The sequence below is a fragment of the Lithobates pipiens genome, unplaced genomic scaffold (assembly GCF_037356315.1).
Source record: "Lithobates pipiens isolate NorthernLeopardFrog02 unplaced genomic scaffold, aLitPip1_a1.2 Scaffold_18, whole genome shotgun sequence".
Classification (NCBI taxonomy): Eukaryota; Metazoa; Chordata; class Amphibia; order Anura; family Ranidae; genus Lithobates; species Lithobates pipiens.
Window position 1 is genome coordinate 511,652,006 of NW_027507758.1, and position 23,404 is coordinate 511,675,409.

Sequence of the window (23,404 nt, forward strand, 5' to 3'; positions counted from 1 at the left end):
CGACAGCTGTCAAAAAAAAAAAAACAGGCAGTCTGCCAAGTTCCACAACATTCCTCAGTGGCTGAGCTAACTATAAAATCAAAGGAATGAACTTTAATCTGTAAATGAGGGAAGTTTAACTGCTTAAAAAGACTAAACCTTTTTCTGACACTTGTTGGTTTCAAGTTAATATCATTATTTCATTATTTTTTGCTAGAAAATTATTTAGCGCATAATTATATATATATATATATATATATATATATATATATATATATATATATATATATATATATATATATACATATATACACACACACATATATACACACACACACACACACTTTTTTTTCTTTTTTTAGCAGCGACCCTAGAGAAAAAAAAATTGTGGTTGTTGCATTATTTTATGTCCCACAGTATTTGTGCAGCGGTCTTTCAAATCCAATTTGGGGGGGGTACACACTTTTAATAAAAAAAAACACAGTAAAGTTAGCCCAATTTTTTTATATAATGTGAAAGATGTTACGCCACGAGAATCGTGATCTTTATTCTAAACAAAAAAATTGTGATTCTCATTTTTCCCGGAATCGCGCAGCTCTACTGTCTATACTTGTAGAATAAATGAAAAGTTTTCCCCTTTTGCTCGTGGTTGTTCTTCTAAGAAGTAAATAAAAAGTTACTGTGGCACCTGACTGCTTTAAAAAGGGACAATATATACAGCATGGGGTATTTAAACATCTCCATCACAGTCATATAAAAGGCACGGGGACTGAAAATGTGGCAAAGTTATTGCACCGCAAAGCACATAAGCGTTACATCAGAGGACAGCAAGTCTCATATTTTATTTTTCCAAAGAGAAGATGAAAGCGGCAATTAGTCAGCATGGCTCAGACGTTTTATCATCCTCAAGTTTTTTTCTTTTTGGATGAAAAGTTATACTTTACCAAACAAGCAACTCATCCAAACGGTAGTCCCAAAGAAACGGGTCAAGTGGGAATCGTCAATAAACAAGATATTAAAAAAAATGATATTACGCGTCTTAAAAAAAAATAAAAAATGCATTCAAGAGCGTAGAGCTTGTCTGGCTTCTTTACAACCCTGCTCTGGCACATCATTCAAATAACGTTGTGTACCACAGTATTTTATTACAGACTTCGTTGTGGGACTGATAAAATTACACCCTAGGTGTTCTAGAATTAATCTCACAGGTAAAAATGAAGATGCTAATAAACCACCTGAAATAATTTGGCTCTCACAACATGGAGGCAGGGAAAATAATTGCTCGGAAAGCAGCTGATCCACATTCTGAGCGGCGTATTTTGATACGGCGAGACTCCTAACAAGCATGTCCCATAATCTGGAGTTAATTAGCACCGTTAAGGCACCAGGAGAGCAATGTGACAAGCACAGGATGAAAGCAGGCTCTGCTCAGAAGACAAAGAAAATTCACTGACGACGGCTACGTTTGGCATACGGCACCATAGGTTTCCAGTTTTTGTTCCCAAGGTCACAGAGAAATGAAGGAGGAAAAAAGGAATCAGTTAAAATGATAAAAAAAAAAAAAAAATAATAATAATTGTTGGCTCCATTCAGCCTGCGGTTGACCATAGTGGTATTAGGTGGCAGAGGGAGGCAGGTGGCCGTACCACATCCACATCTAGATTTTCACAGGCAGGTGGCAGTACCACATCTAGATTTTCACAGGCAGGTGGCAGTACCACATCTAGATTTTCATAGGCAGGTGGCAGTACCACATCTAGATTTTCACAGCCTAAGAATCGGGTTCACATCTGTGTGGCGCATCTTAAGTGGGTTGTGTTTTAGCCTTGGTTCACACTTGTGCGATTTTACATGTCAAATCGCATGCCAAATCGAAGGCAATTTCTTGGCTAAGGCACAATCCCAATCGTTGTGATGCTACATTTACTGCGCCGCACCAATTTCAAAAAGTAATTTCTGTACTACTTTTTGCAATTTTGGAATTTTGGAATGCGATTTAGATTGGCATCCGTGCAGAAACCTGCACAGATGTCTCTGAAATTGTGGCCAAAATTGAGACGGACATGCGGGAGTGAAATCTTGCGAGTTCAGGAGAACTCGCACGGCTTCATTCCTGCAGGTCAGTATGAGCCTGGGCTTAGGCACGTTTTTCATGCTATTTAGGCATAGCATGTATTTTCATTAATGCATGTCAAAGATGCAGCAAGCATGATTTTTTTTTTTTTTTAACGCACTGCATCTAAAATGCACAGGGCGAAAAGAACGTCACGCTTGTCTAGTCTCTGAAAAGCACTCTGCAGTAAATCGCTTTTCAGAGTTCAGCTAAGCAGCCACTATCGGGCATTCAGAAAGTAATCCTCCTGCCTCCTGAATGCCGTTTTTGTTTTTATTTCAAAAAGACCAAGGCATCACAACTGGAAGCCAAGCTTATGGGTTGAATGGACAAGTTTGACAGGCAATGCCATTTGTCAACTCAACACGTCGTGTTGAATTTGAATGTAAACATCTCCCTTCGACACGGTAGAACCTGGGCACCCCAGATGTTTTGGAACTAAATTTCCCATGATGCTCATGCACTCTGCAGTATAGTTAAGCATTGTGGGAAATGTAGTTCCAAAACATCTGGGGTGCCACGGTTCGCCATCACTGCTGTAGGATTTACAATGCCCAAGCACAAATGTGAAAAAAGGCAGCAGCCCATATACAGCTAAAAAAAGGCAGCAGCCCATATACAGCTAAAAAAAGGCAGCAGCCCATATACAGCTTAATTTTCTTTCCTTTCCTCTACGGGTGAAAGGAACGAAAATCACTCAATTCTCCCATCAACACAGTCAGTGCGGATGAAGGAATCATTCCCGCAGTGCTATTGTGTTCTGCCAGTGGTGGTGATGAGGATGATGGGGGGGGGGGGGGTTGCGGGGAGCCTTTCCAGTCGACAGGACACAATGGTAACTGCTAGTGGCTCTAGCCGCCAGCAGTAATTGCATGACAAAATCCAACAGGCTGTATTGACTATAGGGTATAATCAGCCTGCCCCATACATGGATCAAAATTTAGGTGGCCCCTGCTGGACTGGCCAAATTTCAATCCATGTATGTCCAGCTTGATAGGGGGCTATCATATAACTTTAACAGTAAATGTTTAACAAACAATATTTTGTGTCTTTTTTTATTTTTTTACCATGAAGTACTATTTAATGTAAACTTACACATGTTGAATATTTCTAACAGAACTTACAGGATTCACACTCCTACTCGATATATCATTTTAATTGGCAAACAAGGATATCTTCTCAATCTACTTTATTATTTTAGAGTCCTGCCAATAACTATTCCAGCCCACATACTCAGAATTGAACAGAGAAAAATCCTAAAATTGCTGGGGAGGACTCAGTGTCCCTAATCTAATGAAATACTACACTGTGGCACAAATAGCACCACCAGCAGCTCTCCATGCAACATCAGAACTTCCAATGTGGTCCTACCTAAACATTATGAAATGCTCCTCTGCCCCAATCTACAATTTGATCTGGATTCCCCCAAGTCATAGGCCACCCATGAGGGATCCTACCAAGTAATCGCTAAAGCAATTCCCGCAGACTAATCTCCCTCCACCTCCAGCTCATGGGTATTCTTTATAACCCATTGTTATCTCCAGGACTAAAAAGACCCTGTGGTCTTTATCCAGTGGTCAACTAAAGGAAGAAAATATCTCCATAACTCTTCACTAGATGATGCCAAATCGTTCTTATATTTTCAGAAACACTGGAGTTAAGAGACATTAGATTACTCACTGTATACACACATTTCTTAAAGAGGAAGTAAACCCTGATGAGTTTACTTCCTCTTTCATTCCCTGCAAAGGTAAAGCATAGTAGTCCATTATGTGTCACTTACCTGACATAGGAGCCAGCGAGGTCACCGCTGTCCCCTGTAGTCCGGCGCATCCATCTTCTCGGAAGCCGTGATGACGTCACTCCCGCGCACGGGAACCGCCACGCGTGGCATATTCGCCGTTGACGGTGCCGCGCTCAGTGCGCCTGCGTGCCGTAGACAGCAGTGCTTGTCTTTCAGCAAATATCTCCTAAACCGTGTAGGTTTAGGAGATATTTCTTGGACCTACAGGTAAGCCTCAATCTAGGCTTACCTGTAGGTCAAAGTGTGTTGTAAGGGTTTACAACCACTTTAGACAGACCACAAACTCCCCATTGCTACTGTTATGGCAATGTTTACCTACCTCACTTATACACCTAATGATACATAAAATATAGACAAAATGTTTTAATCACTTATAAGAATCAACCAATGCAGTTGCAGCAATTACAGGTAGAATTAAAACAAATGATAAATGTGCAAAAAGAATAACAATACAATTTATTTATAGAGAAAAGAAATGTTAGAATCATCAGATGTTACCAAATATAAACGTAGATGAAACAAATACAGTGTTTCCAGTGGACAAAGATAATTATTACAAAAAGGATATATGGTTACCATGGACATACAAATGCCACCAGTGTATTAAAGCGGAGTTCCACCCAAAAATGGAACTCCCAATTTACGCACTCCTCGCCCCCTTACATGCCACATTTGGCATGTCATTTTTTTTTGGGGGGGTAGTGGGGGCTTCATTAGGAGGGCTACTTCCTGTCCCACTTCCTCCTTCAGCCCAGGGACCGACAAGGCAATTCCTCCTTTCGCCTTAGGCCCTTTCGCCCCTCCCTCTAATCGATCTCCTGGTGACTCCGGGAGCGCAGCGCGACTCACGCATGCTTCGTACATGCAAAGAGTGGCAATGGAGGCGTCAGCGGAGAGGAGCGACACCTGGTTCAGCCGCATCGCTGGACCTTGGAACAGGTAAGTGTCTGTTTAGTAAAAGTCAGCAACTACAGTTTTTGTAGCTGCTAACTTTTAATAAACATAAAAAGCTTGGAACTCTGCTTTAAAGGCAAATCCTAAGACAGAAAAAGTTAGCAAAAAAAAAAAAAGAGAGAAATAAGATAATATGGATAGGTTACACGGACAGATCTTACGTGACCATGCTTGTCGAGACCATATGTTCCAATATATACACTTACAAAAGTCCACCTCTCATTAATGTCTTCCAGGTAGAAACACCATCTCTTAGACCCCTTTCACACCACACCGCCCATAGTGTGGGCGGTAAAACGCCGCTATTTTTAGCGGCATTTTACCGCCGCAAATTTGCGGCGCATTTCGGCCGCTAGCGGGGTGCTTTTACCCTCGCTAGCGGCCGAGAAAGGGTTAAAACCGCTGGCAATACGCCGCAATAGCAATGGGGAGCAGTGGTGGAGGAGTGGTAAACACACCGCTCCTTCACTGCTCCAAAGAGGCTGCTGGCAGGACTTTTCCCTGACGTCCTGCCAGCGCACCGCTGTAGTGTGAAAGCCCTTGGGCTTTCACACTATAGACAATGGTTCAGCTTCTTTAGGGCGGATTTCTACTGCTATAGCACCTGCAAAACGCCCTGGTGTGAAAGGGGTCTTACATATCCTAAGACATTGCCACATTCACTCAAGGTTGGGGGGGGGTTGAAGAGAGTCCTATTCCCTCACATAAGCCAGGTGGCTACACTTGGTCAACTGAAGGTCATTACATGTCATAAAAAAACAAGAGAGCTTGGCTTGGCATCTATATCCCCCTCTCTGCCCAACCCCATTTAAGTAAAACATGTTTGGTAACATTACTACTCTCAGTCAGAGGTCACCCTCACAGCCCCCAAGTGATTCCCTCCAGGCAAGGGATTGACTTAGCTACAGTACATCTATAAACCAGGTAGTATAGTGGACACTATAAATAGAGCTTCCTAGATACCCTGTTTCCCCAAAAATAAGACCTAGCGTGATTGTCAGTGATGGCTGGAATATAAGCCCTTCCCCCCAAATAAGCCCTAGTTAAAGTCCTTGTAGGTCTTATTTTTAGGGTAGGGCTTATATTGCATCCATCACCGACAATCACGCTAGGTCTTATTTTCAGGGAAACAGGGTACTAACTCTAGATAACATAACATACCAGAGCTGTTTTCTGATGTCAGCTGTTCTCAGAAGGTCCAGGTTTTCTGACACATTGTTTAAGCTATATTGTATGTCCATTTATTAATGCTGATTATCATTGAAGGTAAAAATCATAGGCCTCACATTTCCACATCACTACTAACCCCATTCAAAAGCAGATTTCAATTAGAAACAAGTTAGAAGACATAGGGGAGAGACTGGAATAAAATCTGGTTAATAATGGCCAAATGCTCTACCAATATCCTAGCCAGGAAAACCCCCACAAGATGCCGTTCCAGTGTTATATGATCCCAGAACGCGTAACCAAATTTACACCTTCAGTCTCTCCCTTTTGCTTTCAGGGCTCTGGGGACACTACATGATATATGGTGGCAATGCCCTAAAGTGCACAAAGATCCTGGATACGAGTGTATAATCTCATCTGTACTATTCTTAATTATTTACAGCCATGGTCATCAACTCCTGTCCTCAGGGCCCACTAACAGGCCAGGTTTGCAAGATAACTGAAATACATCAAAGGGGATATCATTTGCTGCTCAGTGATTGCAGTATTCTAGTCAGCATCTCCCCAAGGTAATACATAAACCTGGCCTGTTAGTGGGCCCTGAGGACAGGGTTGATGACCCCATAGATTGCAGAGTAAATCAGTGACGCATTACTCCATAGGCTTATTTCTGATCTCGCTAGGTTTGAGTGGCATTTAGTTTCCTTTATCTTTTAGCCACATGCCAAACTAATGCTAATCCTTGGAGGCAGCCATCCCTGAACCCCATGGAGGTGAAGTTGCAAACAATGGGTACCACAGTCCGTGAAAAATCCATAAATGATACAGTGCATCTGAAAAGTATTCACAGTGCTTTACTTTTTCCACATTTTATGTTACAGTCTTGTGCCAAAATTGATTAAATTCATTTTTTAAATTCAAAATTCTACAAACAATACCCCATAGTCACAACATGAAAGAAGTGTGTCTGAAATGTTTTCAAACAAAAAATAAATCCCATGTATTTAGTCTTTGCTCAATACTTTGTTGAAGCACCTTTGGCACCAATTAGGGCCTCAAGCCTTTTTGAGTATGGTGCTACAAACTTTGCACCCCTATTTTTAGGCAGTTTCTCCCATCCTTCTTTGCAGGACCTCTTAAGCTCCATCAGGTTGGATGCGGAGCAACAGTGCAGACATTTTCAGATCTCTCCAGAGATGTTCAATTGTATTCAAGTCTGGGCCACTCAAGGACATTCCCAGAGTTGTCCCGTAGCCACTTCTCTGTTATCTTGGCTGTGTGCTTAGGGTCATTGCCCTGTTGAAAGTTGAACCTTCGCAACAGTCTGAGGTCCAGGGCGCTCTGGATCAGGCTTTTATCAAGCATGTCTCTGTACATTGCTGCATTCATCTTTCCCCCGATCCTAACTAGTCTCCCAGTTTCTGCCGCTGAAAAACATCTCCACAGCATGATGCTGCCACCAGCATGCTTCACTGTAGGGATGGGATTGGCCAGGTGATGAGTGCTGCTTGGTTTCCTCCAGACACGACGATTGAACTTTTTGGCCTGAATGGCAATCTTTGCTTCAACAAACCAGAGAATTTTGTTTCTCATGGTCTGAGAGTCCTTCAGGTGTAAACTCCAGGTGGGCCGTCATGTGGTCTTTACTGAAGAGTGGCTTCCGTCTGACCCCTCGACCATGCAGGCCTGATTGGTAGAGTGCTGCATAGATAGTTCTTCTGGAAGGTTCTCCTCTCGCCACAGAGGAATGCTGGAGCTCTGTCAGAGTGACCATCTGATTCTTGGTCACCTCCCTGACTAAGGTCCTTCTCCCCCAATCGCTCAGTTTGGCTGGGTGGCCCGCTCTAGGAAGCGTCTTACTGGTTCCAAACTTCTGCTATTTACGGATAAAGGAGACCACTGTGCTCATTGGGACCTTCAATGCTGCAGAAAATTTTCTGTACTCTTCCCAAGATCTGTGCCTCAATACAATCCTGTCGAGGTCTACATACAATTCCTTCATGGCTTGGTTTGTGCTCTGACATGCACTGTTAACTGTGAGACCTTATATAGACAGGTGGTTGCTTTCCCAAATCATGACCATCAACTAAATATACCACAGGTGGACTCCAATCAAGTTGTAGAAACATCTTAAGGATGATCAGTGGAAACAGGATATACCTGAGCTCAATTTTGAGAGTGTCATGGCAAAGGCTGTGAATACTTATGTACATGTGATTTTTTATTTTTATTACATTTGCAAAGATTTCAAACAAACTTCTTTCATGTTGTCATTATGGGGTATTGTTTGCAGAATTTTGAGGAAAATAATGAATTTATTCCATTTTTGAATAGGGTTGTAACGTAACAAAATGTGGAAAAGGTGAAGCACTGTGAATACTTTCCAGATGCACTGTATAATGATACCCACTAAATATTCTTGAACACATGGTCTCCTTGGTTGGAATACAATCTTCACCTCAACCCTGACGGAGCTCTACTCTTCCTTTGGTGTATAAGGGAACCTGTGAAGTAGGGACACCCGGCTACGCCCCTCTACTACTCCCATCTTCTTTATACTAATTCCCCCACCTCTTCCCTTCAAACGTCTTCTTTCCCTTTTTCTTCTCTCCCCCTTCCCATTATTGAACCCCTGACGTCATGATTTTTGCCATCTAAACTGGCAGATTTTTTCCCTTTTCTTCACACCCCATGGTCCCCCCCAATACTATTTGGATCATTTCCAAGCCAGATGATATTTACTACTAGATAGCTACATTGAACTACTGCTGTAGGTAATCTGCTCACTGCAGCCTACCCTTGGATTGATCCAGTATCTCATTCCCTTCTCCTAGTCTCCCACCAACTTCACTTGAAAACAGTAAGCCTAACCGGCTTGTATTGTGTTTTTCTCCTAAATGTGTACATACATTTATATTAAGTGTGTTTTTTTCTGAAGCACGTTAATGTGTACCCCGTATGAAGTACATAGTGCACGTACATTATTTGTACTTTACTTTGGAAAATTTAAAGCGGTATTAAACCAAATACCAAAAATGTAATTTATTGCTGCTTACCAATCATCCGATGTGGTGGCTGCATTCGTTTTTTTCTTTTGTCTTCCCCCCCCCCCCCCTCCGTTTTTACCTGTTGATCTGGCCAGTAACACATCTCCTGTATTAGAGTGCCCCACTCTGGATAAATGAGCACAGCAGACAGCAGCATTGTCAGTTTGGGGGGAGAGGCGTATTAAATGTACTAGCAGATTTAAATACACTGACAAATTGAAGCCATACTCCAAGCTCACACTTTGTAATCACTTATAGCAAACAGTTTTTTACTTTTAGGATAAAGGTATTTTTTTTACAATTATATATATATATTCTGACCATTGTAACATTTTAGCCTTGTGCAATTTTCTTTTTAAAATTATTTTTAGCCAATGGAAAGCCAGTTACTAGTCAAAAACAAATTTTTGAGTGTTTGTTTTGTGTTTTCAGGCTTCAAGCAACACTATGCGACTCGTTTAATATAGGAAAATCTAAGGGCCAATTCACACTATATGCGGTGACAGACATTGTACTGCATTGTAAAATGTCTGTCACCGCAGGGACACACCGGAAACAATTGTTTCCTACATGTCTGATTCACACTGAAACATAGCCTACACGTGTGCTGCATTTTATCGCAGATCACTGGGCCGAATTGCACTGCAATGCTAGGCAGTGCAAAACACGGTGCCCGACATTGCAGTGAATGCAGTGTAAGTTTTGTACACTTGACATAAAGTTTGTAGCGCAGCTGGCAACGCAGATCGACTGCAATGGTTAATCACCCTGGCTGCTCTGCGATTTTCTGGCTGTATAGTGTGAACTTGCTTAAATCAATTAGTTACAATTTATTGTGGAGCCAATAAACATAGATCAATCATCAGAGGGCACTGCATGTGTAGATGAGGCCTAAAGCCCCTTTCAAACGAGCGGTCCAATCGGGGACCTGATCAGGCCCTCCATTCACCTCTATGGGCTGTCAGATGTAAACAGGCTGGTCGTCTGAATGTGGTGCACACATCGATATTAATGCAGTTTAATTCATTTTGCAGTTTTTTCTTCAATGCAGAGCAAGACTTCCAACTACATTCAAGCTGCCAGAAATCTGTGGCATATGCTTTACTGATTTGCCTTCATAATATTTCTGGTGGCTGACTAAGCCTTGGTTCACACTGCATGTGATTTGCACAGGAATCGCACCACATTCCTGTACAAATCACACATGAATACATTTTGAATGGCTCAAATCGCACTGCATCCGCATGAAAAAGGTCCAGAGGTACATTTTGCAACCTGCTTTTGGGGTGCCGTTAACATTTAATTGACTCCCTCAGCAGCTCGAATGAACACAGTGCGATTGCTATGCGGTGTGGAAAACGCGGAAATGTCCCGCACTGCATGTGTGGACCAGGGCTTACAATGTTGTAAACAGCCTGTGCTGTAAAATAGGTCTAAATCAGGGCTTGATAAATTTGCTTTGAATTTAGGAGCCAGCTAAAAATGTTAGGAGCCAGGTTTTATTAACTAACAAATTAACATGTAACATTTCCCGAAAATGAACTTATCCTTTAACCCTTTCCCAGCCAGAGCCGTTTCTGCGTTTTTTTACGCATTTAAAAAATAATTTTAGGCCTGAAGATTACATAAAACCCTCAAACATAATATCTATTCTGAAAACGGACACCCTAGGGAATAAAATAGTGGTAGTTCCAATATTATTGCAAAGGTCTAGGAAACACAAAATTTCTGAAAAAAAAAAAAAAAGTAAAGTATTAAATGTTCATTTTTGGGGGCATAAAAACGAAAAAGTTTTGGTAAAAAAAAAAAAAAAAAAAAAAAAAAAAAAAATCCAAGGTTGAACCAAGTAAATAGATACCCAACATGTCAAATCTTATCCCTGGTGCTCCTGTCAGTCCCTCTGCTTTTCCATTAAAAAATGACCACACTAAGCAGTAGGGTACACCATGGTCAGTTCCCTAGCTATGCTGGGAATGCAGTATGCGCTCCTCCAATGAACAGACTTGCCCTGACACACCCCCTGCACAGCCATTTACTGGGAAGCTGAGTGTGCTGCTGCTTCTCCTTCCCCTAAGGCCTCATGCACACGAGACGCAGATGAAACCTCTGTCAAAAAAAAGCTGAAACGCGCGTTTAGAAACGCGCGTTTTGCCGCGTTTGCATGTCGCGTTTAGACGCGTTTAGACGCGTTTAGACGCGTTTGCGTTTAGACGCGTTTATAAAGATAACATCATGTAGACCCTCCCCAAGCTCTCAAAGCATTTTTTTTAACTATTTCTGCTATTTTGATCAGAGTGAGCAGCAGCAGCATAGAGAGCAGTTGTACACTTGCATTTGCCGTGTCACTTGCCACGGCACCTGCCACAAGTTGTGGATTGTCCACTTGCCACGTCACTTGCCACAAGTTGGGGATTGTCCACTTGCCACATCACCTGCCACGTCACCTGCCACAAATTGTGGATTGTCCACTTGCCACGTCACTTGCCACATCACCTGCCACGAGATGTGGATTGTCCACTTTCCACGTCATCTGCCATGCCACCTGCCACAAGCTGTGGATTGTCCACTTGCCACGTCACCAGCCACATCACCTGCCACAAGTTGTGGATTGTCTACTTGCCGCGTCACTTGCCACATCACCTGCCACGTCACTTGCCACATCACCTGCCACAAGTTGTGGATTGTTCACTTGCCACGTCACCTGCCACGTCACCTGCCACAAGTTGTGGATTGTCCACTTGCCACGTCACTTGCCACGTCACCTGCCACGTCACTTGCCACGTCACCTGCCACAAGTTTTGGATTGTCCACTTGCCATGTCACTTGCCACGTCAGCTGCCACGTCACTTGCCACGAGATGTGGATTGTCCACTTTCCACGTCATCTGCCATGCCACCTGCCACAAGCTGTGGATTGTCCACTTGACACGTCACCAGCCACATCACCTGCCACAAGTTGTGGATTGTCCACTTGCCACGTGACTTGCCACATCACCTGCCACGTCACTTGCCACATCACCTGCCACAAGTTGTGGATTGTCTACTTGCCGCGTCACTTGCCACTTCACCTGTCACGTCACTTGCCACGTCACCTGCCACAAGTTGTGGATTGTTCACTTGCCACGTCACCTGCCACATCACCTGCCACAAGTTGTGGATTGTCCACTTGCCACGTCACTTGCCACAAGCTGTGGATTGTCCACTTGCCACATCACTTGCCACGTCACCTGCCACGTCACTTGCCACGTCACCTGCCACAAGTTTTGGATTGTCCACTTGCCACGTCAGCTGCCACGTCACTTGCCACATCACCTGCCACGTCACCTGCCACAAGTTGTGGATTGTCCACTTGCCACATCACCTGCCACGTCACTTGCCACAAGATGTGGATTGTCCACTTGTCACATCACCTGCCACATCACTTGCCACATAACCTGCCACAAGTTGTGGATTGTCCACTTGCCACATCACTTGCCACAAGATGTGGATTGTCCACTTTCCACGTCACCTGCCATGCCATCTGCCACAAGTTGTGGATTGTCCACTTACCACGTCACCAGCCACATCACCTGCCACAAGTTGTGGATTGTCCACTTGCCACACCACTTTCCACGTCACCTGCCACGTCACCTGACACAAGATGTGGATTGTCCACTTGCCACGTCACCAGCCACATCACCTGCCACAAGTTGTGGATCGTCCACTTGCCACGTCCCTTGCCACGTCCCCTGCCACGTCACCTGCCACAAGTGGATTGTCCACTTGCCACGTCACTTGCCACGTCACCTGCCACAAGTTATGGATTGTCCACTTGCCACGTCACATGCCAGTCACCTGCCACAAGTTGTTGATTTTCCACTTGCCACGTCACCTGCCAAGTCACTTGCCGCGTCACCTGCCAGGTCACTTGCCACGTCACCTGCCACAAGTTGTCTATTGTCCACTTTCCACGTCACTTGCCACTTCACCTGCCACGTCACTTGCCACAAGTTGTGGATTGTCCACTTGCCACATCACTTGCCACCTGCCATGTCACTTGCCACAAGTTGTGGATTGTCCACTTGCCACGTCACTTGCCACAAGTTGTGGATTGTCCACTTGCAATTGCAATTGTTTAAAATATTTTTCTAATGGTTTTTCATCATTTGCAATCATTTTTGAGATTTTTAATGTAAAAAAAAAGGTCACCTTTAAAAACGCATATAAACGCAAACGCGGCTAAACGCGGTTGCCGCGTTCAGCCGCGTTTAGCCGCGTTTAGCCCCGTTTTGCGTCTGAAACGCAGAAATTTTTGTCTCTGAACGCATTTTTTTGCTTCTGGAAAAACGTGATTAAACGCAACTGCATATAAACGCAAAAAAACGAGACTGTGTGCATGGACACATAGGATAACATTGAATGAGTTCAGGTGCAGTTGAAAAAACTGTCCAACTGCATCTGAACGCGCGTTTAACTGCGTCTCGTGTGCATGAGGCCTTACTCTTATGCAGCTGAGAACAGAGGGAATGGATGTTTTATTATATCTATACACAAATGTTTTGCCTTTCATTTCTATTTTAAACCGAATGGGTTGTTTCACAAAGGTGTTTGTTTACAATCCCTGTACACGTCAGTACCCTATATTTCCCATAGGTGACACTTTAAAAGCCCCCAATAGGTCATCCGTTTAGTGTTACATAGGAAGTCTGGTGCTAGAATTATTGCTCTCACTCTGGTGTTTGCAACGATATTTAACATGTGCATCAAAATTGATGTTTTCAGGCATAGGCGTGCCGCATGCACTTACGTTTGTACGTGCGTATTTGTAGTGGGGGGGCCCCAAATTTATTATTGGGGGGGGGATTTATGTGTTTGGGTGTAACTTACATTTTTTTTACAATAAAATAAGAGAAAAAAAAAGTCCTCTATGTGATGTTTTTTTTGGTGACAGGTTCTCTTTAATGAGACATCCAGGGTCCAGTGTCTCCCCTGGATGTAATGCAATGCAAGTCGAACTGCATTACATTCTTTCCCGGCCTTGATGGTTGGGGAAACGATCAACGGGGACACAGTCAACAACTAGAAGGGAAGGAGAGTGGACGTACGTCTGCTCTCCTCCCTCCCCTCTACCCGGGGGCACCCGCTATGCCCGGTCCTGGGACCGTAGATGGGCAAGCGAAGCCCAGAATACAAAGCAGGGGGGCGCACGTGGGGTCTGGGGAACAGTCGTCTTGTCGCCATGATGACCTGGTGCCTAGGGTTTGTCAATCCCTGGTCTAAATAGTAGAAAATCAAATGGCACCAGCTGAGAGAGGAACACATCTCTTCCCATCTTCAGGCAGAGATGGGACCTGTCACAATAAGGAAGTCACACAAAACTAGTCAAAGAGCATGAGGCCAGAGATGGGCTTTCATCGATGCACCCCGATTTAAATGTTGATTTGCAAAAGTAAGATCCTATACATAAAATAATAATGGCATCAGTTTAAATCCCTCTAACTGTTCAAAAAAAAAAACATTATATTTTGCCTGTTGATTAGTGACTCATGGGAAATCAGGCTTTCACTAATCCTGTATTAACAATTCTGGAGGTAACAGTCACACTGTTTCTATTAGATAGACCTGTCTGGTAGATGTGAACAGTAAAGCAGAATCAGAATATAAACTCTGCGACTGTAATGAACAAAAATGGCTGTTACCCACTGGCTGTGAAAATTACAACTCATGCAAAGTGATGTCAGAGCTTGCCAGCTCCCCTCTGATCCCACATTTCTATAGCTCATTAATAGGATTGCCTCACTGGCCAAAAGAAATATGTAGAAGGTAGGAGGGGGTGAGCAAGCTCTGGCACTACCAAGGACTGTTGGAGCTTTGCCCATTTAAAACAGCCCACCATTCAGCCACAGCAGAGCAATGAGAACTAGTATGTGAAGGTGCCTGCACTTCATACCTGCTAGCAGAGGACCATTGATGACCTCTTCTTCAGAAAAGCTAGTGACCTGGCTGTTGTGCCAACTGTTTGTCTTTAGGGCACAGTAGGCCCACACCTATAGGTGGCAGAGACGGATTCAAAAGCTCAACACCCCCCGGCCTACTCATACTTACCTTCCTCGCGTTTCCCCAGCCGTTTCATTCCCCCCCTCAATCCTAACTCCATGTATGCTCCATTTCAGATGATGTCAGTGCTTACACATGGTTCATGAAGTCATCCCCGCCCTCACATGACTGCGTTTGGTTGTGGCAATTTAGCAAGCTAGGTTGCTGACTGCATCCTAGGAGGAGATGACACGATTTCCCAGACTCAAAGCAACTAATATCGTTATATACTTCTTTTAACTACTTGCCTGCCGACAATTTTCACCTTTCAGAGCTGTCGCACTTTAACCACTTTCAGACCGGACCATTTTGCTGGTAAATGACCAGAGGTCTTTTTACACTTTGGCACTGCGCTGCTTTAACTGGTAATTGCGCGGTCATGCAATGTTGTACCCAAACAAAATTTGCGTCCTTTTCTTCCCACAAATAGAGCTTTCTTTTGATGGTATTTGATTGCCTCTGCGATTTTTATTTTTTGCGATATAAACGTAAAAAGACCGCAAATTTTGAAAAAAAATGATATTTTCTACTTTTTGTTATTAGAAAAATCCAATAAACTCAATTTTAGTCATACATTTAGGCCAAAATGTATTCAGCCACATGTCTTTGGTAAAAAAAAAGTCAATAATTGTATATTTATTGGTTTGCGCAAAAGTTGTCACATCTACAAACTAAGGTACGTTTTCTGGAATTTACGCAGCTTTTAGTTTACGACTGCCTATCTCATTTCTTGAGGTGCTAAAATGGCAGGGCAGTACAAAACCCCCCCAAATGACCCCATTTTGGAAAGTAGACCCCCTAAGGAAATTGATAAGTGACATGTTGAGCCCATTGAATATTTTATTTTTTTGCCTCAAGCGATTGAATAATGACAAAAAAAAAAATTTTTTTTTTTTTTTTTTACACAAAGTTGTCACTAAATGATATATTGCTCACACATGCTATGGGCGTATGTGAAATGACACCCCAAAATAAATTCTGCTGCTTCTCCTGAGTACGGGGATACCACATATGTGGGACTTTTTGGGAGCCTAGCCGCGTACGGGGCCCCGAAAACCAAGCACCGCCTTCAGGCTTTCTAAGGGCGTAAATTTTTGAGTTCACTTCTCACTACCTATTACAGTTTTGAAGGCCATAAAATGCCAAGATGGCACAAAACCCCCACAAATGACCCCATTTTAGAAAGTAGACACCCCAAGCTATTTGCTGAGAGGCATGTTGAGTCCATGGAATATTTTATATTTTGCCACAAGTTGCGGGAAAATTACAAACTTTTTTTTTTTTTTTTTTTTTCACAAAGTTGTCACTAAATGATATATTGCTCACGCATGCCATGGGCATATGTGAAATGACACTCTGCTGCTTCTCCTGAGTACGGGGATACCACATATGTGGGACTTTTTGGGAGCCTAGCCGCATACGGGGCCCCGAAAACCAAGCACCGCCTTCAGGCTTTCTAAGGGCGTTACAGTTTTGAAGGCCATAAAATGCCAAGATGGCACAAACCCCCCCCCCCAAATGACCCCATTTTGGAAAGTAGACACCCCTAAATTTAGGGGTACACTAGTGAGACTAGGTAATAAATGGCGGGTGCCCTGAAACTATAAAAAAATAACTAACCAACCAGCGTCACCTGTAACAGTTATATGGTGATCACTGGTGAAAGGGTTAACTAGGGGGCAATCAGGGGGCTTTATGCGGTAGTATATGGGGGTCCCTGGCGCTATAAAAAGCTGCGGCGAACCTAAATACCTACCTGCCTAACTAGCGTCACCTGTGACACTAATACAGCGATCAGAAAAACGATCGCTTATTAGGCTGGGTTCACACTGGAGCGATGCGGGAACGCCACGAATGCGCGGCGGGTTCCCGCATCGCATGCCTCCCGGCGGCAGTTCACACTGCCCTATGCGAACTGCTGGGAGTGTCAGTGAAATGTTACTGACACCCCCAGATCAGTTCGCATATCGCAGTGCGATCTGCAAACTTGGATCGCATGGTGTGAAAACCCATGCGATCCGATTCTGCTGCGGACCAAAAAAAGGGTCCCGTGCGAGTTTGCGGCGGGTGCGACACGAATTCAGCCATACTATCTGTATAGCTGAACTCGAATCGCACAGAGATCGGATGTGATTTGCACTGCAGTGCGGTGCGAATCACATCCGTTCTCATAAACCGCTGCAATGTGAACCCAGCCTTAGTGACACTGGCGACGGGGGGTGATCACGGGGTTAAACCTTTATTGGGGGGGTTAGGGGGGTACCTTAGAACTAAAGGGGGCTAACCCTAACTGCCCTAACAGTTATTAGTCACAAATGACACCCGCCGGGTGATCAGGGGGTTAAACCTTTATTAGGTAATAAATGGCGGGTGCCCTGAAACTATAAAAAAATAACTAACCAACCAGCGTCACCTGTAACAGTTATATGGTGATCACTGGTGAAAGGGTTAACTAGGGGGCAATCAGGGGGCTTTATGCGGTAGTATATGGGGGTCCCTGGCGCTATAAAAAGCTGCGGCGAACCTAAATACCTACCTGCCTAACTAGCGTCACCTGTGACACTAATACGGCGATCAGAAAAATGATCGCTTATTAGGCTGGGTTCACACTGGAGCGATGCGGAAACGCCGCGAATCCGCGGCGGGTTCCCGCATCGCATGCCTCCCGGCGGCAGTTCACACTGCCCTATGCGAACTGCTGGGAGTGTCAGTGAAATGTTACTGACACCCCCAGATCAGTTCGCATATCGCAGTGCGATCTGCAAACTCGGATCGCATGGTGTGAACACCCATGCGATCCGATTCTGCTGCGGGCCAAAAAAAGGGTCCCGTGCGAATTTGCGGCGGGTGCGGCGAATGGCTGAACTCGAATCGCACAGAGATCGGATGTGATTTGCACTGCAGTGCGGTGCGAATCACATCCGTTCTCATAAACCGCTGCAATGTGAACCCAGCCTTAGTGACACTGGCGACGGGGGGTGATCACGGGGTTAAACCTTTATTGGGGGGGTTAGGGGGGTACCTTAGAACTAAAGGGGGCTAACCCTAACTGCCCTAACAGTTATTACAGTCACAAATGACACCAATGCAAAAAAAAAAAAAAAATGACATTGGTGTCACTGTGACTGGGGGGCAGGGGTAATTGGGGGGGTGATCGGGGGGTAAAGGGGGGGTGTGAGTGTGCCTGGCATGTTCTACTGTGTGTGTAGAGTGTTGGTGCAACTCACCGATCCGCTCTCCTCCGTGTCGGAACGAAAACTACCGACACGGAGGAGAGAATACATCACTTCCTCTCCTGTGTTTACATTACAGGAGAGGAAGTGATGTCACCGGGGATTTCTATTCGTCGGGAGCGATCGCGAGGGGGTGGCCATGAATGAATGGCCGTCCCCTCGTCCGGGATCGCTCCCGAACGAATACCGACTGCCGCAGGCACCGGGCGGGGGCCCGATCGGGCCCCCGACCCGCGGGAGGCAAGGGACGTACATGTATGTCCTTATGCCTGCCCGTGCCATTCTGCCGACGTACATCGGCGTGCGGCGGTCGGCAACTGGTTAAGTGACAATTGCCCGGTCATGCTAAACTGTACCCAAACAAAATTTGTATCTTTTTTTGAGACAGATGGAGCTTTCTTTTGGTGGTATTTAATTGCCACAGGATTTTTTTTTTTTTTTTTTTGCTAAACAAACAAAAAACAAAACCAAAAAAAAACAAAAAAAAAAAATACAAATTTTAGATATGCTGCACTGAGGGGCGCTGATATGCTGCACTGATGATCAGGACACTAATCTTTAGTGCCCCGATTATTATCGGCTTTCCTTTCCTCAGACATTGACAGTGCTGTGCTGAGGAAAGGAAATGCCACCGACAGTGGCACAGACACTGACAGTGCTGAGGAAAGGAAATGCCAAGCAATTTCCGATGTGACTTTATACTCATTGGCACTCAGGTTGCAAGAAAGTTGCATCAAAGTAGTGTAGGAACATTTTAAAGTCACTGCCACTTTAAGGTGCATAAATTGGAATGGGAGCCATTGAAGTCAAGGGGCTGAGACTTGTCATGCAACTTTGTCCAAAGTCGCATGACAAGTTACACTAGTGTGAACGGAGCCTTAAAAAAAAAAAAAATACCCAAATTATGAGTTGTTCCCAGAACAGGAATAGAAAGGAAATCTTCCAATGGGGACTCTAGTTTTGGTGACAGCCAGGTATTTCCTTTCACTTCCTGTTTTGGCTAGGGGACAGGAAGATCAATGGGACACGGGGGGTGGGGGGGTTAGGGGGGAGTCCCGGCATGGGTTATAACCCTCCCTTACTCTACCCAGAATGCAATAGAAACGTTTGCCTTTTGTTATACTTTAAAGTGGATCTTCAGCCTCTACATAAAGTCCCCCCCTCCTCTGCATGAATGGTGCTGTGTGCATTTTTTTGTAACCTCGTGTAAACTGTGCGGTCTTGCCCCCACGTCATTTACCTAGGTGAAACACATGGACAGTTTTTGCTGAGCCTCCTGGGATATGCACATCACCTATGCCAGGAGGCCTTAGTCTTTCATTCAAGAAGGAGGGGCAGGGCAAGCTTTGTAGCACATCATCGTGAGACCCACAAGCTGAACCGGCGGCCCCTCTCGATGAGGTCATGGTGGCACAAGACCGAGCGGTGTCAGATGACAAGAGGATCTCAGCAGGACAACGCTGGATCCTCTGGGTGGGTGAGTATCTGAACTTTGCAGAAAACACCACCTGGTAAGATGGGGTTATTAAACAAAATGGACGGGAAGGGTGAAAGTCTGCTTCAAGGGTCTATTCACACCAGTTCGCACTTTATAAAGCATTGGCTGGTGTGCAATGCAGTCCACCAGCAGGAATCAAGGCTTTGTACCACAGCGCCCCCCCCCCCCCCTTTTTTTATTTTATATTTTTTTTTCGACCTTTATTTAATGTCACACAGACACTTTAAAAAGTTCAAATAGCCACTGCATGGTGCACATCTAAGGATATCTGTGACCACAGTATACAAAGTCTGATGCCTTCCATTTTTTTTAGATCTTTTTGTCAGATGTTGCTATGGTATACTGAAGTATAATTAGAAGCATTTCTTAAATGTGTCAAAGACTTTTATAATTATATGAAGTTTATGCAAAGAGTCAATATTTGCAGTATTGTCCCTTCTTTTTCAAGACCTCTGCAATTTACCCTGGCATGCTGTCAATCAACTTCTGGGCCACATCCTGACTGATGGCAGCCCATTCTTGCATAATCAATGCTTTGAGTTTGTCAGAATTTGTTGGGATATTTTGCTCACCGGCTTGGCCATGGAACCAAAATGTCAATGTTTTGTTCCCCAAGCCACTTCGTTATCACTTTTGCCTTATGGAAAGGTGCTCCACTATGCTGGAAAAGGCATTGTTCCGCACCAAACTGTTCTTGGATGGTTGGGAGAAGTTGCTCTCGTAGGATGTTTTTGTACCATTCTTTATTCATGGCTGTGTTCTTAAGCAAAATTGTGAGTGAGCCCACTACCTTGGCTGAGAAGCAACCCCACACATGAATGGTCTTGGCATGCTTTACTGTTGCCATGACACAGGACTGATGGTAGTGATCACCTTTTCTTCTCCGGACAAGGTTTTTTCTGGCTGTCCCAAAGAGGATTCATCAGAGAAAATTACTTTACCCCAGTCCTCAGCAGTCCAACCCCTGTACCTTTTGCAGAATATTAGTCTGTCCCTGAGGTTTTTCCTGGAGAGAAGTGGCTTCTTTGCTGCCCTTCTTGACATCAGGGCTTGCTCCAAAAGTCTTCTCCTCACTGTGTGTGCAGATGCACTCACAACTGCCTGCTGCCATTCCTGAACAAGCTCTGCACTGGTGATGCCTTGATCCCGCAGTTAACTGTAGGAGACGGTCTGGTGCTTGCATTTTCTTGGGTGTCCTGAAGCCTTCTTCACAAATGCAGTGGAAATGCTTTTTTGGGGATTTAAGCGTTTAACCCCAAAAAATGGATCCTGTTCCCTTAAAGCATGAATAACAGCACAGGGCTTTTGCTGTATAATTTAGCCCCATGTATCACCTGAAATACCTGGCTTACCCTGCTAGTTTTTACCCTCCCCTCTGTACGCGGACCACAATATATCATGGCTGCTGAGCCCTAACAACGTGGTCAGTGTACGTGTCTCCATCATACGCTGCTATCTGCAGCTCTCCTGTGTCTCCCTCTGTCCTCTACCCCATTCCCCTCCCTGCCCATCAGCTCTCACTAGCGCCGCTCTGCTCCTCTCCCCACTGCTTCAAAACGAACCAATCATTATATCATCCCCTCTATCACATAAAATGCTGAGTCCTAGTGCCTATGCTTTATAAAAAATACAGATTTCTACATGTTTTTAACAGTGTCTTCTAGCAATCACATGAGTGCAGGGAATGACTCCTCTCCTCTCCACCTCCCTGGCTGATGTCAGCAGGGGAATCTCGGCTCTGCCCGCTGGAGATATCAGATGGGGAGAGCTGAGAGCCTGGAGTCATCTTATTGCTGGGAGACACTATTAAAACAGGTATAAATTGGCTTTTTTGGTTTATTTTTTTATAAAAGCACAGGCACTAGAATACAGCTTTTTATGTGACATAGGGGATAATCTAATGATCAGTTAGTGGCTTAAAGAGGAACTGCAGTCTGCTCACATAATTTGTAATAAAACATCTATGCCATCCTGAAGCTTTCCTCCAACCACTTTGCATATTATTTTATATATACTGTGATTCTCTACTTGCCAAATATGCTGCAGAAATCAACATCCACTAAGTCTGGCTTCAATCATTTTAACTCTGGGCAGCTGAAGCTGATGCCTGTTCGCTTCCTGGATTTACACAGAGGCACACCTCCATCTCCGCAGCTCATTGGCCCTCTTATGAACCCCCCCCTCCCTTTCTGGCAAACGCTCACGAGAATGAGAGAGAGCTGTGCATGATGTCATAAGCCTAGGCTTTTTACCAGACAAGAAACAGGAAATGGGCTATATAAGGTATTTACTAGCAGAAAAAAAAATAGGATTTTTGTACTCACCGTAAAATCCTTTTCTCTGAAGTTCACTAATTGACACAGCTCCATTAATCTTGACCGTAGGGTTATTACACCACCTTCAGGAGAGGACTAGGAAGAACATGTTATACATGTGAAAAAACTGAACTTTACAGTTCCGCCCAGAGGGTGGTCCCTCTGGTAATAACCCCTTTGCCTGCCTCCTGCAGCTCAGTACGTCAACAAGCAGTATAACGTAAACCAATAGGAGGGGAGGGTGCTGTGTCAGTCAGTAAACTTCAGAGAAAAGGATTTTACAGTGAGTACAAAAATCCTATTTTCTCTATCGTTCACTGACTGACACAGCTTCATTAATCTTGACCGTAGGGACATCCCCAAGCAGTGTCATAACGAGGGGTGGGAACAGCATAAAAACTTCCCCCACAACCAGAAGTGCTCCCTAACAGGGGAGTCACCACCTTATCTAGCCGCATCAGAATGTGCGGTTAACAATGCAACAGTGTATTATGCTCAAAAGTAACTGTATTTTTAAAACAGAGTAAAGAGTGCAGAATTGCAACATTACACGGCCGCCTGCAAAACTTTGCGGCTAAAGCAGGCATCAGACGATGCGCTTACATCTACTTTGTAGAATTTGGTAAAAGCGTGAACGGACAACCAATTCGCTGCCTTACACACTTGATGTCGGAAAGCCCAAGAGGTTCCAACTGCCCTGGTGGAATGGGGGGCACCTACCCCTTCCAGGCGTAGGTCTGTACCATAATCTGTCTGATCCACTTAGAAATGGTGGCCGACGAGACCACCATACCTTTTTTCAGACCAGCTACCGAAACGAACAGAGAGTCTGACTTTAGAATGGGAGCAGTGGCAGAAAAATATACCCTTAGAGCCCAGACCACGTCCAAGGAATGAAGGGCCACCTCCTTAGGATGTGTCAGTTTAGGACACAGAGATGATAACACAATGTCCTCATTGGTGTCAAAAGCCAAGACCACCTTCGACAGAAAAGATGGTTGCGGACGCAACACCACCTTATCCTTGTGTATAACCAGATAGGGCGACTTGCAAGACAAGGCCGCCAGTTCCGAAACCCTCCTGGCCCATGTGATGGGCACTGGGAAGACCACTTTCTGAGAAACAGTCAACAAGGGAAAGTTTGTATCTCCTCTCTATCTCTCAGCGCTGAGGAACGTTGATAAACATTTGTCGGCTTTTTTTGTTTGACAGCTCGGCTC

At 44.5% G+C, this 23,404-nt stretch overlaps 1 protein-coding gene across 1 annotated transcript in view; it reads right to left on the reverse strand.

Annotated features, from left to right (window-relative positions):
- Window positions 1-23,404, reverse strand: part of EIPR1 (EARP complex and GARP complex interacting protein 1) — a 364,672-nt gene that overhangs the window by 340,679 nt on the left and 589 nt on the right. The gene's annotated exons all lie outside the window — the stretch shown is intronic.